Genomic DNA, 17,261 nt, shown 5'->3' on the forward strand with positions numbered 1-17,261 from the left:
GTGCCGTAAAATATACCTTTTGATAATAAATTGGCTAAAGTCCACTCAAAAATCTAAAAGTGAATCCTACATCATTAAAACAAATATTCAAATCAAAGTCCTAGCAGCGGTCCACAGTGCTGGGTAATGGCAAACCCAAAAGAACTCATGGGCGAACAAAGGAATTGAAAAAGCCTAAAGTGAAGCCTATGGGGGAGACTTATCAAAACCTGTGTAAAGAAAGAGTGGTGCAGTTGCCCATAGCTACCAATCAGATTGTTTCTTTCATTTTTAAAGAGACCTGTGAAAATTGAAGAAGCGATCTGATTGGTTACTATGGGCAACTACACCGCTCTTCCTCTGCACAGGTTTTGATAAATCTCCCTTTATGTGCCTGGTAGACAGATTGAATCTGAGAGCCATTGCTGGATCCATGCGGGTTGTGGGGATATCAGTCCGGCACAGGAGTAATCAATGGACAGTGAACAAATGGCTGTCCTAAGACCTGATTGTGAGCTGTTGACCAAAGCCAAGGTGGGTGAGTGAATCGAATGGCACAAAGGAACGCTAAAGCTCCAAATGTGTTACTGGAAGACAAGTTCAATAATAATTGAGATTGTCACAAGGGCCTGTCCATTGTTGGCATGTTGGTGAGCTGATGGTTGGAGCAGCATGATCAATGGAGAACCTTCAGTAGACGTTGGCCAAAGTGAGTGACAATGGGCACCGCTAGTCCACCCCGACTCCTCCCGGCTCCTCCTATAGCCACCCTTGTGTAGGAGACTGAAGGGGTCCGGGAGGGCATAGCGGTGCCCCTAGAGATATAATCATGTCCCCAGTGCACCAAACATTTCAATAATAAGCGTCTTCCCTTACAACGACGCAGCCCATAGTACCAGCAGTTTAATTAGAAAACTGGTGGTTTGTATAGTTTTTCAGTCATATTGGTTGTCACATAAGAACAAGCTAAGAAGCTAATTCTAAAACAGGCCGTTGGCCGTTGGCTGTCCGGGCATGCTGGGAGTTGAAGTTTTGCAACATCTTGAGGGCCACAGTTTGAGACCACTCTTCTAAAATGAGAACCAAGATGGCCACACGCTGCATGCTGGGAGTTGATGTTTTGCAACATCTGGAGGGCCACAGTTTGAGACCACTCTTCTAAAATGAGAATCAAGATGGCCACACGCTGCATGCTGGGAGTTGATGTTTTGCAACATCTGGAGGGCCACAGTTTGAGACCATTGTTCTAAAATGAGAACCAAGATGGCCGCACGTCCTGTTGTCACAATAAGAAAACCACCAATCTCTCTGTAAGTAGATAAAACATCACAACCGTATTTTGGCTACTGTTGTAACCTCTGATTTATTAAGCGCCGGCTAATTTTATTCGTTGGGTGGAAATCCCCTTCAAATAGGTATAAATCAGGGTTCCCTGGAGGCAAATCTGTAGAATTTATAACCTCCTCTCATTTCTATTCATGCAGATCCAAGCTTACCCAAACACGGTAGAAGAAATACATTCCCATAGAAGCATAAAATAATCCTGTCACAAGTAGTGAAAACCGTAGAAGATTCTTTATCATGGGGAGTCCTGGACGGCTTCTCGCTCATGCGTGGGGCATTTTTGGGAGCTAAGTTCTCACAAAACCGCCTATAATAACAGCCCTGGTGTTGTTTTAGGAGCCATATAACAACGTGTTTTGTAGGCCCAGTGTCACCCAGGCAGAACCTCTTTCACACTGTATGCACACGCTTCTTTCATTAGTGTCAGGAGAACACGCCAAGATGGCTCCTCCACCCAACCAGGCACCTAAACCCATTAGGGATGACATGTGGTGACAGCTCGTCTTTTAAAGGGGTTATCCAGGAAAAACTTTTCTTTTTACATATATATATATTTATCAACTGTCTCCATAAAGTTAAACAGATTTGTAAATGACTTCTATTCAAAAATCTTAATCCTTTCAGTACTTATGAGCTGCTGAAGTTGAGTTGTTCTTTTCTGTCTAAGTGCTCTCTGATGACACCTGTCTCGGGAACTGTCCAGAGTAGAAGCAAATCCCCATAGCAAACCTCTTCTACTCTGTGCAGTTCCAGAGACAAGCAGAGATGTCAGCAGAGAGCACTGTTGTCAGACAGAAAAGAACAACTCAACTTCAGCAGATGATAATTACTGGAAGAATTAAGATTTTTTAATTGAAGTCATTTACAAATCTGTTTAACTTTCTGGAGCCAGTTGATATATAAAAAAATTTTTTTTCCTGGAATACCATTTTAAGTCCACTTTCCCGTTAAAGGAGTACTGCAGCCATAGACACTTATCGCCTATTCGCAGGACAGGGGATAAGTGTCTGATGGGGGGTGGTCCAACCGATGGGACCCCCCCTTCTCGCCATCTCCTGTACGGGGACCCGGCATTACCGCACGCGGCTCTGCACAGCTAATGCGCGCGTCATCGACCTTACTGAGGTCTACGACACCCCCCCCCACCCTCCATACAGCTCTATGGGAGATGCAGGAACGCTGCATCTCCACCTCTTCCACAGGCATGCATGGAGGGGGCATGTCGGCCGCGGCGTCATGCTGCGGCTGACACGCCTCCTGCATGGAAGAGGGGCGGCAGAGACGGGGCCCCGTACGGGAGATTCGGTTGGGTCCCAGCATTCGGACCCCCGCGATCAGACACTTATTATAACAGTGTCTATAGGGGAGATTTATCAAAACCTGTCCAGAGGAAAAGTTGCCCAGTTGCCCATAGCAACCAATCAGATCGCTTCTTTCATTTTGCAGAGGCCTTTTTAAAAATGAAAGTAGAAATCTGATTGGTTGCTATGGGCAACTCAGCAACTTTTCCTCTGGACAGGTTTTGATAAATCTCCCCCCAATGTGTCTTTGGCTGCAGATCTCCTTTAAAGGGGATTCCATTCCCCACCATGAAGCTAATCTTCCAGATTTACGCCAATTATATCCTTTCTGTGGCGGCTTCCATAAACCGTATACATTCCCTATCTGAGCGGTGAAGCGTTACACCGCCATCTCCTTCTCAATGGCCACCTTGTACGGTGTCTTCTGAATGTCACTTCATGTGGTTTTTAATGCTTTACGTCTATTTTCGTGTTTATATTTCTTATTGCTTTGTATATCGTTTTTATGGTCAGATCTTAAAAACCGGCTTCAAAGACAAAGCAGGACACCCTGAATAGGACGGAGTTTTTCTCCTCCGTATCCCGGTAGAGTTCTGATTGCAATCTAGCTCTTCTGGAGCGGGGCCAATAATTACACAGTAAATGTCAGCCATAGATATAAATGCGATATTCATCTTGGGAAAACATAAGAGCATGTTCTGTGAGCACCTCAAACACATCGCTGCTTGTCTTCCACACACACAGCCCAGCAAGTCCGCAGGAAAGAGTTTTTTTTTAGGTGTTTTAGTGAAAAAAAAAAGGGTGTTTGCATAATCTACTGCAGTGTTTCCCATCCGGGGTGCCTCCAGCTGTTGCGAAACTACAACTCCCAGCATGCCCGGACAGCCGTAGGCTAAAGACAGAGCATTATTTTTTTTACTCTATAACAGTGTTTCCCCACCAAGGTGCCACCAGCTGTAGTAAAACTACAACTCCCAGCATACCCGGACAGCCAAAGGCTGTCCGGGCATGCTGGGAGTTGTAGTTTCGCAACAGCTGGAGGCATCATGGTTGGGGAAACACTGTTCTATTAGCTCAATTTGAAGACTGGGCACTACAAAACTACAACTCCCAGCATGCCCGGACAGCCTTTGGCTGTCGTTTCGCAACAGCTGGATGCACCCTGGTTGGGAAACACTGATCTACTGTATTGCTGCAATAGTAAAGACTGAAAGCAGAATCATAATCATCTAAAAAAAAAAGTACAATCTGTTATAAACTCTCTTTCCCTATCAAACCTTTATCTACAATGCGTTTGGAAAATCTTATTTTTTTTTTTTTTTTTATATTGCTCCTGGTGCCAAAAAAAAAAAAAATAAATGTTTTCCCCCCATCATTCTACATTCAACATCAAATAATGAAAAAGTGATAACGGAATGTTAGAAATTTTCACTAATTTAAAGGGGTTATCCAGGAAAAAAAACTTTTTTTTATATATATATATCAACTGGCTCCAGAAAGTTAAACAGATTTGTAAATTACCTCTATTAAAAAATCTTAATCCTTTCAGTACTTATGAGCTTCTGAAGTTAAGGTTGTTCTTTTCTGTCTAAGTGCTCTCTGATGACACGTGTCTCGGGAACCGCCCAGTTTAGAAGCAAATCCCCATAGCAAACCTCTTCTAAACTGGGCGGTTCCCGAGACACGTGTCATCAGAGAGCACTTAGACAGAAAAGAACAACCTTATCTTCAGAAGCTCATAAGTACTGAAAGGATTAAGATTTTTTAATAGAAGTAATTTACAAATCTATTTAACTTTCTGGAGACAGTTGATATATATGTATGTATATATATATATATATATATATATATATATATATATATATGAAAGTTTTTTCCTGGATAACCCCTTTGACCTCTTAGGGACTTAGGGTGTACCTGTACGCCCTAAGCCCGGTCCCGGTGTGTAAAAGGGGTCACGCCGTGACCCTGCATCACACCAGGTCGGTCCCGGGTGCTAACGATATCCGGGACCCTGGGCTAACAGCGCGCAGCATCGATCGTTGTGCCGCGCGCTGTTAACCCTTCAGACGCGGCGATCAAAGTTGATTGCCATGTCTGAAAACGACAGTAAACGCTTCCCGGCAGCTCAGTCGGGCTGATCGGGACATCGCGATAAAATCGCGATGTTCCGATCAGCTGGGACGCAGGCGGAGGTCTCCTTACCTCTCTCCGCGGCGTCCGATCGTCGATTGATTGCTCCAAGCCTGTGCTTCACTGTACAGTACAGTACTCGGGTATCTCTGGCGCTCTCTTATAGACAGTGCAAGGAAAGCGGGCCGTCTACTGCTCCATCCAGTGGGAAGAGCCAGGGCCCCATTCTGGAGATCGCCTGTGATCAGACACTTATCTCTTATCCTGTGAATGTACAATACCCGAATACCTGCTGGAATACCTCTCCAAAGCCTCATCCACTTTTCTGCTTATGAATGCATATTGGGGTTAAATTCCACAGAGATTCCGTCACCTGTTCACACACAACATCCATGGTTGCAATACACTACAAAACAGGGCTCAAATGTATTAGAAGACTACACGCAAGATTAGAGTAGTAATGCCGATACTGGAGCTAGTATAGTTGGGCAACAGAAAGTACTTTGGTCCCTTGACATACAATGGCCCTGGCATACGATCGTTTCAACATTTACGATGGCCTCTCTGAGCCCATTGTATGTTGAAGGCAGCATCAACAAACGATGCTTCTGTGTGCTTCAGCAGGATAGCTGTTTAATGTGTCCCGTTCTGCCTCCGGTTACCCATTGTGAGTGACGTCCTGCCAGGTACTAAGATGGCCTCCCGCGTGCCCCCTTCTGCGCCATGTGACATTGGCCCCTTCCACATTCCCCTTCATTGAAGTCACCGAAAGGAGCAGAGAGCGGGCGGAGCTCAGATAGTGGTCGGGAACGAGTGCGGGGGGGGGGGGGGGGGGGGAGATTGGGAGCGCCTCCTCCTGCGCACACGGCCAGGGATGCCCAGCACTGAAATAGTTGCACCGTGCCACACGGACATGACTGGTAGAACTTCTATGAGTTACGTCCTGGATAAGGTGAACTCCAACTCCCCTGGGAACCGATCTACCTGACGCAACTACAACACCAACACCGGCCACAAAGCCCCGGTCCGGCCCATCACTGAGGAGGGCGTCATGAAGGATGACAAGTGAGTGTGCCAAAGTATACCCATCCTATACTAATTACCAGAAGGTCACTGAAGTGTACCCACCCTATGCTGATCACCGGTTGCAAAACTACAACTCCCAAACTGCTTAGACAGTCAATGGCTGTACATGCATGCTGGGAGTTATTATGCAACAGCTGGAGGCACACTGATTTGTTAAACACTCAACATACAATGGTTGTCCCGGAAACCATTTACCAGTTTTCCATAGAAATATGTACTTAACATACAGTACAATGGTTCCGGGGCTCCAGAACCAATTACCATTTTTCCATAGAGATAAGTACTTAAAGGGGTTCTCCGGTGCTAAGACATCTTATCGCCTATCCAAAGGATGGGGGATAAGATGCCTGATCGCGGGGGTCCCGCCGCTGGGGACTCCCGTGATCTTGTACATAGCACCCCATTACAAGCATGTTCGCTCCGGGTCTGATGACTGGCGATCAGGGGGCCGGAGCATTGTGACGTCACGGCTCCGCCTCCGTGTAACATCACGCTCCGCCCCCTCAATGCAAGCCTATGGGAGGGGGCGTGACAACTGTCACACCCCCTCCCATAGGCTGGCATTGAGGGGGCGGAGCGTGACGTCACACGGGGGATAAGATGTCTTAGCGCCGGAGTCTCTCTTCAACATACAATGGTTCCGGGGATTCAGTTTTCCATAGACATATGTACTCAACACACGATGGTTTCCACACACAATGGTCGTCCTGGGATATCGTATGTTGAGGGACCACTGTACTGCACAGAGCACCCTCCAAAATAAGGCCAGCCCTGATGACACTACTGTTTCATTGTTCAGGTTTGAAGTGAGTGGGGCTCAGCGGCAAAGTCATACACAACCAGTAAATAGAGTTGTCCCTGATTTTGGCAGACAGCAGCCATCTTTTCCTAATCCCAGACAGCCTCTCATGGGTATTTTTGGTTTAGTGGCCCTTTAAATCAGCTTCAGCTGATAGCGTGTGGCCTTAAACCAACCACGGCTCCCATGTGGATTGTTTGCTGTTCTTTAGCTCGTATAAAATAATCAAAGGGCTGACATGGAATTACAAAGCCGTGAAGAGTCTCATCCCAGTGGTGCAGTTCAGATCATTGTATCAGCCATGAAATTAAACTGTGGTTGTGAAAATATCCAAGTATTAAAATATCAAAAATTAAAAGTAATAAGCTCTTTGGGATCTTTCTGTTCACTCGCGGAATAATACGAGAAGTAATCAGAACGGCTGTGGACGATTCTTATGCTTCTTAAGTGTTTAATTCAAGTACTTTCTATAATAATCCTGGGATTAAGGGCCTTATTCTATAAGGAGTTAAGGGGATCCGGCTGCGTTCCGCTATTAACTCCCACCGATGTGAACCGTTCATCTTTGTCACAGAGAAAAACCTACAAAATATAGCAAAGTAATATCACAAACTTTCCATACCACACAAATTCTATGTTTATGGTGAAATGAAATAAATGCAAGGTTTTCCTGTATTTCTCAGCGTACGTACATAGCGGGTGAGACTTTCCCTTTGTCTACAAGAAATACCCGTCAGTGTCCATGTATACAGTACAGAGCAAAAGTTTGGACGCACCTTCTCATCCAAAGAGTTGTCTTTATTTTCATGACCATGAAAATTGTAGATTCACACAGAAAGGCATCAAAACTATGAATTATCACATGTGGAATTATATACATAACAAAAAAGTGTGAAACAACTGAAAATCTGTCATATTCTAGGTGGAAAGTGTCCCCGAGTGCAGTCACAAAAACCGTCAAGAGCTACAAAGAAACTGTCTCACATGCGGAGCCCCAGGAAAGGAAGACCAAGAGTCACCTCTGCTGCGGAGGATAAGTTCATCCGAGTCCCCAGCCTCAGAAATCGCAGGTTATCAGCAGATTAGAGAGCAGGTCAATGTCACACAGAGTTCTAGAGCAGACACATCTCTAGAACAACTAAGAGGAGACTGTGTGAGGCCTTCATGGTAGAATATCTGCTGGAAACCACTGCTAAGGACAGGCAACAAGCAGAAGAGACTTGTTTGGGCTAAAGAACACAAGGAATGGACATTAGACCAGTGGAAATCTGTGCTTTGGTCTGATGAGTCCAAATTTGAGATCTTTGGTTCCAACCACCGTGTCTTTGTGAGACGCAGAAAAGGTGAACGGATGGACTCTACATGCCTGGTTCCCACCGTGAAGCATGGAGGAGGAGGTGTGATGGTGTGGAGGAGGAGGTGTGATGGTGTGGAGGAGGAGGTGTGATGGTGTGGAGGAGGAGGGGTGCTGGTAAGGAGGAGGAGGTGTGATGGTGTGGAGGAGGAGGTGTGATGGTGTGGAGGAGGAGGTGTGATGGTGTGGGGGAGGAGGTGTGATGGTGTGGAGGAGGAGGTGTGATGGTGTGGAGGAGGTGGTGTGATGGTGTGGAGGAGGAGGTGTGATGGTGTGGAGGAGGAGGTGTGATGGTGTGGAGGAGGAGGTGTGATGGTGTGGAGGAGGAGGTGTGATGGTGTGAAGGAGTGATGGTGTGGAGGAGGAGGTGTGATGGTGTGGAGGAGGAGGTGTGATGGTGTGGAGGAGGAGGTGTGATGGTGTGGGGGAGGAGGTGTGCTGGTGTGGAGGAGGAGGTGTGATGGTGTGGGGGTGCTCTGCCGGTGACACTGTTGGGGATTTATTCTGAAGGCATACTGAACCAGTATGGCTACCACAGCATCTTGCAGCGGCTGCTATTCCATCCGGTTTGCGTTTAGTTGGACCATCATTTATTTTTCAACAGGACAATGACCCCAAACACCTCCAGGCTGTGTAAGGACTATTTGACCAAGAAGGAGAGTGATGGGTGCTGCGCCAGATGACCTGGCCTCCAGTCACCGGACCTGAACCCAATCGAGATGGTTTGGGGTGAGCTGGACCGCAGAGTGAAGGCAAAAAGGGCCAATAAGTGCTAAGCATCTCTGGGAACTCCTTCAAGACTGTTGGAAGACCATTTCAGGTGACTACAGCTCATCAAGAGAATCCCAAGAGTGTGCAAAGCAGTAATCAAAGCAAAAGGAAGAACCTAGAATATGACAGATTTTCAGTTGTTTTACACTTTTTTGTTATGTATATAATTCCACATGTGTTAATTCATAGTTTTGATGCCTTCTGTGTGAATCTACAATTATCATAGTCATGAAAATAAAGAAAACTCTGAATGAGAAGGTGTCCAAACTTTTGGTCTGTACTGTAAATATATTATCTTCTTAAGGGTGCGTTCACACGCTATTACCGGCAATCTCCAGCTCTGCCATAGCAATGTATTGGGGGGGGGGCGTGTCGGCGAGCCGGGGCCCCGTACAGAGAGATCGATGGGGGCCCCAGCGGTCGGACCCCCCACGATCTGAAACTTATCTCCTATCCTTAGGATAGCGGATACGTTTTTCAGCACTGGACTACTCCTTTAATATCATGCGACAGAATTTTCCCGAAAAAACACTCTGAAAATCACCCGACACTCTTAGTAAATCAGGGTCAGTATGTTTACCCAGAATGTCTAGGACAGTGGTCTTCAACCTGCGGACCTCCAGATGTTGCAAAACTACAACTCCCAGCATGCCCGGACAGCCAACGTCTACAATATAGACTTATATCCAGTTATTAAAAACAATGAATTTAGCCTGTCTTTATGGAAAATGTAGAACTTACCACAAATTAAAGGGGTACTCCCGAGAAAAAAAATACTTTCAGATCAACTGGTGACAGAAGGGGAAAGACTGACGGGAAAAGCTGCTACTAGAGGAGTCTGGCAGCAGCTATTTACCATCTCTTTATTAAAGGGGTACTCCGGTGAAAAACTTTTTTTTTTTAAATCAACTGGTGCCAGAAAGTTAAACAGATTTGTAAATTACTTCTATTAAAAAATCTTAATCCTTCCTGTACTTATTAGCTGCTGAATACTACAGTGGAAATTCTTTTCTTTTTGAAACACAGCTGTCTGCTGACATCACGAGCACAGTGCTCTCTGCTGACATCTCTGTCCATTTTAGGAACTGCCAGAGTAAAAGGAAATCCCCATAGCAAACATATGCTGTTCTGGGCAGTCCCTAAAATGGACAGAGATGTCAGCAGAGAGCACTGTGCTCGTGATGTCAGCAGAGAGCTCTGTGTTTCAAACGGAAAATAATTTCCACTGTAGTATTCAGCAGCTAATAAGTACAGGAAGGATTAAGATTTTTTAAATAGAAATAATTTACAAATCTGTTTAACTTTCTGGCACCAGTTGATTTAAAAAAAAAAAAAAAAAAGTTTTTCACCGGAGTACCCCTTTAAAATAATCATTCAAGCTCTGCCAAGGAAAATGTGCATGTATATGGTCACTTCGTGTAAAATAGCTCTTGGCCAAATGACTGGCCAGCTGAAAGGTATTGCATGACTTAAAGGGGTACTCTGGAGGAAGAAAAAAAATGTTCAAACCAACTGGTGCCAGAAAGTTAAACAGATTTGTAAATTATTTCTATATAAAAATAGTAATCCTTCCAGTACTTATCAGCTGCTGTATGCTCCAGAGGAAGTTGTGTAGTTCTTTCCAGTCTGACCACAGTGCTCTCTGCTGACACCTCTGCTATCCGTGTCAGGAACTGTCCAGAGCAGAATAGGTTTCCTACTGGGATTTGCTCCTGCTCTGGACAGTTCCTGACACGGACAGAGGTGTTAGCAGAGAGCACTGTGGTCAGACAGAAAAGAACTATAAAACTTCCTCTGAAGCATACAGCAGCTGATAACTACTGGAAGGATTAAGATTTTAATATAGAAGAAATTGATAAATCTGTATATCTTTCTGGCACAAGTTAATTTGAAAATATTTTAAATAGCTCTGGAGTACCCATTTTATATAATATTATTTTTTTATTATTATATTTTTTTTTTTAAATAAACATAGGCTGTGTATGGTATTGCAGCTCAGCACTATTTAAATGAATGAGCTCTACTGCCATAACGGACAAGGGTGGCGCTGTTTCAGAAAACAAACACACCCTACGATCCTTTCATTGTTAGGAAAAGTATAACATTAATATAATAATAGTCGGAGGCTTCTGTTTTTTATTGGTTTTTATATTGAATTACTGCCGTTTTCTCGTGGCCGCTTCCACCCTCAGGACAAATTAATCAGCCCAATAATCAGTAATTTGGCCCTATTAATAAAGTGCAGAGCTAATGGCAGTCAACAAGAGGCGCCGTTCCAATAAATCAACATAAAATGTGACTGCACCGAGCCCAGAATGTACTAAATGAGGAAAACTATGAGAAACTAAGGAAGGTTTTTTTTAGTTTCCCTCCCAAATGTGGTTTTCAGGCATGCGCTGGATCCGCTCCGACTCCAAAATATCCTGTTTAGATAAACGATTATTTTTGAAAACATGTTTTTTGGCAGAATTTCTCATATATGCTGAAATCCTGCCATAAAAGAAACAGAGATTGTTCGTGTTTCCCATATTCATCACGGCTGGTAATGTGGAGTGGCAGCAATGGACGAGGCGCTGGAAGTTGGTGGAGAGGTGACAGGCGTCTAGGGAGATGTCCCCCGTGGAAACAGAAATTGCCAGATATACAGTCATGGCCGTAAATGTTGGCACCCCTGAAATTTTTCATGAAAATTAAGTATTTATCACAGAAAAAGATTGTAGTAACACATGATTTGCTATACACATGTTTATTGCCTTTGTGTGTATTGGAACTAAACCAAAAAATGGAGGGGAAAAAAACTAATTGGACATAATGTCACCAAACTCCAAAAATGGACGGGACAAAATTATTGGCACCCTTTCAAAATTGAGGAAAAATTTGATTGTTTTAAGCATGTCACACCTGAAAGCAGATAAAAAGGAGAGAAGTTCACTTAGTCTTTGCATTGTGTGTCTGTGTGTGCCACACTAAGCATGGACAACATAAAGAGGAGAAGAGAACTGTCTGAGGACTTGAGAACCAAAATTGTGGAAAAATATCAACAATCTCAAGGTTACAAGTCCATCTCCAGAGATCTAGATTTGCCTTTGTCCACAGTGCGCAACATTATGAAGAAGTTTGCAACCCCTGGCACTGTAGATAATCTCCCTGGGCGTGGACGGAAGAGAAAAATTGATGAAAGGTGTCAACGCAGGATAGTCCAGATGGTGGATAAGCAGCTCCAAACAAGTTCCAAAGATATACAAGCTGTCCTGCAGGCTCAGGGAGCATCAGAGTCAGCGCGAACTATCAGTCATCATTTAAATGAAATGAAACGCTATGGAGTAGACCCAGGAGGACCCCACTATGGAGGAGACCCAGGAGGACCCCACTATGGAGGAGACCCAGGAGGACCCCACTATGGAGGAGACCCAGGAGGACCCCACTGCTGACACACAGATATAAAAAAGCAAGACTACATTTTGCCAAAATGAACTTGAGTAACCAAAATCCTTCTGGGAAAACGTCTTGTGGACAGATGAGACCAAGATAGAGCTTTTTGGTAAAGCACATAATTCTACTGTTTTCCGAAAATGGAATGAGGCCTACAAAGAAAAGAACACAGTACCTACAGTGACATATGGTGGAGGTCAATGATGTTTTGGGGTTGTGTTGCTGCCTCTGGCACTGGGTGCCTTGAATGTTTACAAGACATCATGAAATCTGAGGATTACCAATGGATTTTGGGTCGCACTGTACAGCCCAGTGTCAGAAAGCTGGGTTTACGTCCGAGATCTTGGGTCTTCCAGCAGGACAATGACCCCAAACATATGTCAAAAAGCACCAGAAATGGATGGCAACAAAGCGCTGGAGAGTTCTGAAGTGGCAGCAATGAGTCCAGATCTAAATCCCATTGATCACCTGTGGAGAGATCTTAAAATTGCTGTTGGGAAAAGGCGCCTTCCAATAAGAGACCTGGAGCAGTTTGTAAAGGAAGAGTGGTCCAACATTCCGGCTGAGAGGTGTAAGAAGCTTATTGATTATTATAGGAAGCGACTGATTTCAGTTATTTTTTTACAAAGGGTGTGCAACCAAATATTAAGTTAAGGGTGCCAATAATTTTCTCCAGCCCATTTTTGGAGTTTGGTGACATTATGTCCAATTAGCTTTTTTTCCTCCCTTTTTTTGTTTAGTTCCAATACACACAAAGTAAAACAAAGAAAAACAGGCGCTTCCTTGTGGAGAATCAACGGGATCACAGGTGTGTGGGAGGGGAGGGAAAAGGTAAGGGCTCACCCTGCCAGGTTGTGTGCACTCCCACACAACCAAGATATGCGTTTGATAAGATGATCCTGGTCTGCAGCCTTCCTAAAAACAGTAAGGAGAAAGGTGAAAATCCACTTTGTCAGCCAGGGGTTAATACCTGCGTGTATTTAAACCCCTCCCTGAGAAGTGTTTGCCATGCCTGATGAAACCGCGCAAGCGCGGTGAAACGCGTCGCATTGGATTAAATCTGTTCGTTACACACCTGGCTCCATTGTTTCCTCCTTGGTCAGCACCGGAATTCCTATCCTCCTCGAAGTTTGCCACACATCTCAATACACAGAAAGGGAATAAACATGTGTTCCTGCAATCCTTTTCTGTGAGAAATACTTCATTTTCTAGGTTCATTTCAGGGGTTCCAACATTTACGGCCATGACTGTAGATATATTAGCTCATATGTCAGTGTTTTCCAACCAGGGTGCCTCCAACTGTTGCAAAACTACAACTCCCAGCATGCTGGGAGTTATAGTTTTGCAGCAGCTAAAGGCATGCTGATTGGGTAACACTGGAATAGAGCCAAATAATTAACGTTCTTTTCACTGTTTCCATAAAAAAAAAAAATAAAAAAAAATATTATTATTATTTTTTTTAACATTATTATGGAGGCAGCCACCTTGCCTGAGCTATTTTTTTTACAGCATTTAGTGATATGTTTTACAGCAACCCCCATGGACACACAATGAACATCTCCAGACCCTATTCTTTGAATGGGGCAGGTTTGTAAGCATGCTCTGTGACATGTGCTAATCTACAGGGGAGGGGGAGGATGAACTGAAAATGTCTTCTCTATCTACTGGTGACATGTTCTGTTTCTTTTTTATTTATTTTTTAACCTTATTATGGGGCAGCCATTTTGACTGTGCTATTTTTTTACTGCATTTAGTGATATGTTATACAGCAACCCCCATGGACACAAAATGATCATCTCCAGACCCTAGTCTTTGTATGGGGTGGGTTTGTAAGCAGGCTCTGTGACCTGTGCTAATCTACAGGGGAGAGGGGGGGGGGGCTGAGCTCCTATTTGCTTCTCTATCGACTGGTGCCACCTTCTCTACAGATCACATTCCAGCAGCTTTCTTCTCCTTATCAGACAGAACATATGTTATGGGTCAACCAGAATGGGCCCCCTCGGGCTCCAGTGCTCATAACAGAACACCCCCCTTTGACTTTTTAACAGTCCTAAACACTAACACTAAGGTTCAGCATCTCAGTCCTTCAGCTGAGCCTTCATTTGGGGCCCCTGCACAGGTTGAACATACTAAGCAAAACTATTAATGTAGTAAAACCTCTTCAGAAGAAGAGCGCCCATTTGAGAAGACTGATTTTATGTAACAGATTTTTAGTCCACCATAAGTCATAGTGACGATTTTTCTTTGAGTAGACCACTCCCATAGATTATTTTTTTTCGAAGACCACCCTCAGATGACCTTGTTTCAGTGGCATTTTTTGTGGTCTTCTCAATGAGGTTTCTCCTTGTATATACTCAATGGAGTATCCACATCTTAAAGGGATAGTCCAGCAAAATACAACGTATCCCCTTTCCACAGGATCGGAGATTAGTGTCCCAGCGGTCGGACCCCACGATCTCCTGCCCAGCGTCCAAGCTCTGTGAGAAGAGTTCGTGCTCCATTCATTTCTATGGGAGCGCTGGAGAGACCCGAGTGTTGTATGTAGCACAGGCTTCTCGCAGAGAGTCGGGGGTCCGTTTAGGGGATCCCAGCTGTCGGACCCCCTCGCCATGTGACACTTAACACCTATCCTGTAGATAAGGAATAACATGTTTTTTTGCTGTACTACTCCTTTAAACATGTATGGAACATCCTCCGGGACCTTTACCTAATGGAAAACATGGGGGCTCTGATTCCTGTTTGTAGCTGATTTGCCTGGGCTTGTCCATTGACATTTATGGGACATACAGAAAGATTACATCAACCCCCGATCTCCTGACGGGAAAAGGTCCAAGAAGTAAGATCAGTGCCTATCAGTTCCTTCCAATTGATGCTTTGACCTCCACTGATCTCTACTAGTGATGAGCGGCATTGGCCATATTCGAATTTGCGATATTTCCTGAATATATGGATGAATATTCATGCTATATTCGCTAATTTAGAGTATTCGTTATATTCGTTGTGTATTTGCATATTCCTTGCATATTTGCGTAATCGCACATGAAACTGAAAAAAAAATGCTACTGGGAGGAATCTTATATAGTGAGGGGGGTGGGAAACTTTCCTATTGGCTGCTGGGGATGTTGATAACCTCTGACAAGTGTATTTGCATCATTCTCATTGGCCCACAAGCTAAAAGAAGGAATATGTGAAATATTCGCGCTCCACAGTCTCACACAGTTACTAGTATTGGAGCGTTCTTTAGACCACAAGATGGAAGCAGGGAGGGATGATGATCACTGTGATGTGTTCTGTGAAAAAAAACCAAAAAAAAAAACCAATATTCGTAATTTTGAATATACTCGCAATATTCGTGAATTCGCGCTAAAAATTTGATGCATGGTTTGTGCGTTATTGTCAAAGAGAGACCACACAGCATACAAAAAAGGGGCATGTCCATTACTACAGTTGTAGTAATCAGCAGGAGCCACAACAGTAGATCCCTCGTTGATCATATATTAAAGGGGTACTGTGGTGCCAGAAAGTTAAACAGATTTGTAAATTACTTCTTTATAAGTACAGTATGCTCCAGAGGAAGTTGTGTAGTTCTTTTCTGTCTGACCACATTGCTCTCTGCTGACATCTCTGTCCGTGTCAGGAACTGTCTGGAGCAGGATAGGTTTGCTATGGGGATTTGCTCCTACTCCGGACAGTTCCTGACATGGACAGAGGTGTCAGCAGAGAGCACTGTGGTCAGACAGAAAAGAAATTCAAAAAGAAAGGAACTTCCTGTGGAGCATACAGCAGCTGATAAGTACTGGAAGGATTAAGAGTTTTAAATAGAAGTAATTGACAAATCTTTTTAACTTTCTGGCACCAGTTGATTTAAAAAAAATAAATAAATAAAGAAATTCCACCGGAGTACCCCTTTAAAGGTACCATAAATTATTTGGCCTGCTGACTGGATAGATCTTGAGCAGTCAGATCCCTACTGATCACACATCCAATGCTTATCCCAAGGATGGACCTTCAGCTGTGAGTTGTTGTTTTGCAACAGCTTAAAGGGGTACTCCGTTGCTCCAACGCTCGGAACCTAAGGCAGTGATCGTGATGTCAGACACGCCCCCTCCCATAGACATGAATGAAGGGGGCGTGGCATGACGTCATGAGGGGGCGTGATCGTGATGTCACGATGTCCAAAGGATGTCGCTGCTGCAGGAACCCGGGGTTTGTTTAGAATACTGTGCCCTAGCAGCAGGACCCCTGCGATCAGACATCCTTTGGCTAGGGGATAAGATGTCTAGCAGCGGAGTTCCCCTTTAAGAGCCTAATGTAATACTCTCTAATAGGATGAGTCTCAGGGTCCATCTTAATGTCCAATCACCCCCTAGAACCTCCAAAACATTCACCTCCATAAAAACATGGCCGACCCATCAAGCTGCACTGTCCCTTTAAATAAGAGAAAGCAGCCAATAAGTTGCGGAGCAGAAGATGTCCTCATCCACGCAATGTTCCTGAAGTGTTTACGCTTCATCTCATCCCACTTCCAGCAAGCGGCCCGGCCGGCCAGGGTAAATATGTTTCTATGCCAAGGTCTCAATCCGTGTTTCACCATCGATCCTGACACTGATATCTGATGTACATAAAACACGTGGACAGAACAAGGAGGCCGGGGCTCGGGCTGAGGGTCCCGTTTATTTGGCTCGTACACGATTGTTGAGTGAGATGAAAATAAACATCTTCCTCTCGGCCGACGGCTGAAGTTTTTGTTTTCATCAGCAGCTGTTATTCCCTGTACAGGATCGGCCCAACAGTGAGAACTATCTACAGGGCCATGTCATTGTTTTATACTCACTACATTGCACAAGGTGCATTATGGGATAGGTTATTATCCTGGCAACAATGCTGTAGGTTAGCAATGTAGCTGCTATGTGGTTGTGATGCAATAATCTAGGGTATGTATACTTTTGTAACCATTTCGTTATTTATTATTTTCTCTATTTCAGGGGTTACGACCAAAGCTGGGCTATTTGCCAGCAGCACACACATAGGACTTCCTCCCTTACTTCTCTGGACAATCACA

General features: G+C 44.4%; 1 long non-coding RNA gene across 1 annotated transcript in view; it reads left to right on the forward strand.

Annotated features, from left to right (window-relative positions):
- Positions 1-350: 350 nt before the first annotated feature.
- LOC130282238 (uncharacterized) overlaps positions 351-17,261 on the forward strand; it is a 57,856-nt gene continuing 40,945 nt past the window's right edge. Inside the window, exon 1 of the long non-coding RNA XR_008846298.1 lies at positions 351-513. This is a non-coding gene — a long non-coding RNA (uncharacterized LOC130282238). The remainder of the gene's footprint in view (positions 514-17,261) is intronic.

Source organism: Hyla sarda, chromosome 7, assembly GCF_029499605.1.
Source record: "Hyla sarda isolate aHylSar1 chromosome 7, aHylSar1.hap1, whole genome shotgun sequence".
Lineage (NCBI taxonomy): Eukaryota > Metazoa > Chordata > Amphibia > Anura > Hylidae > Hyla > Hyla sarda.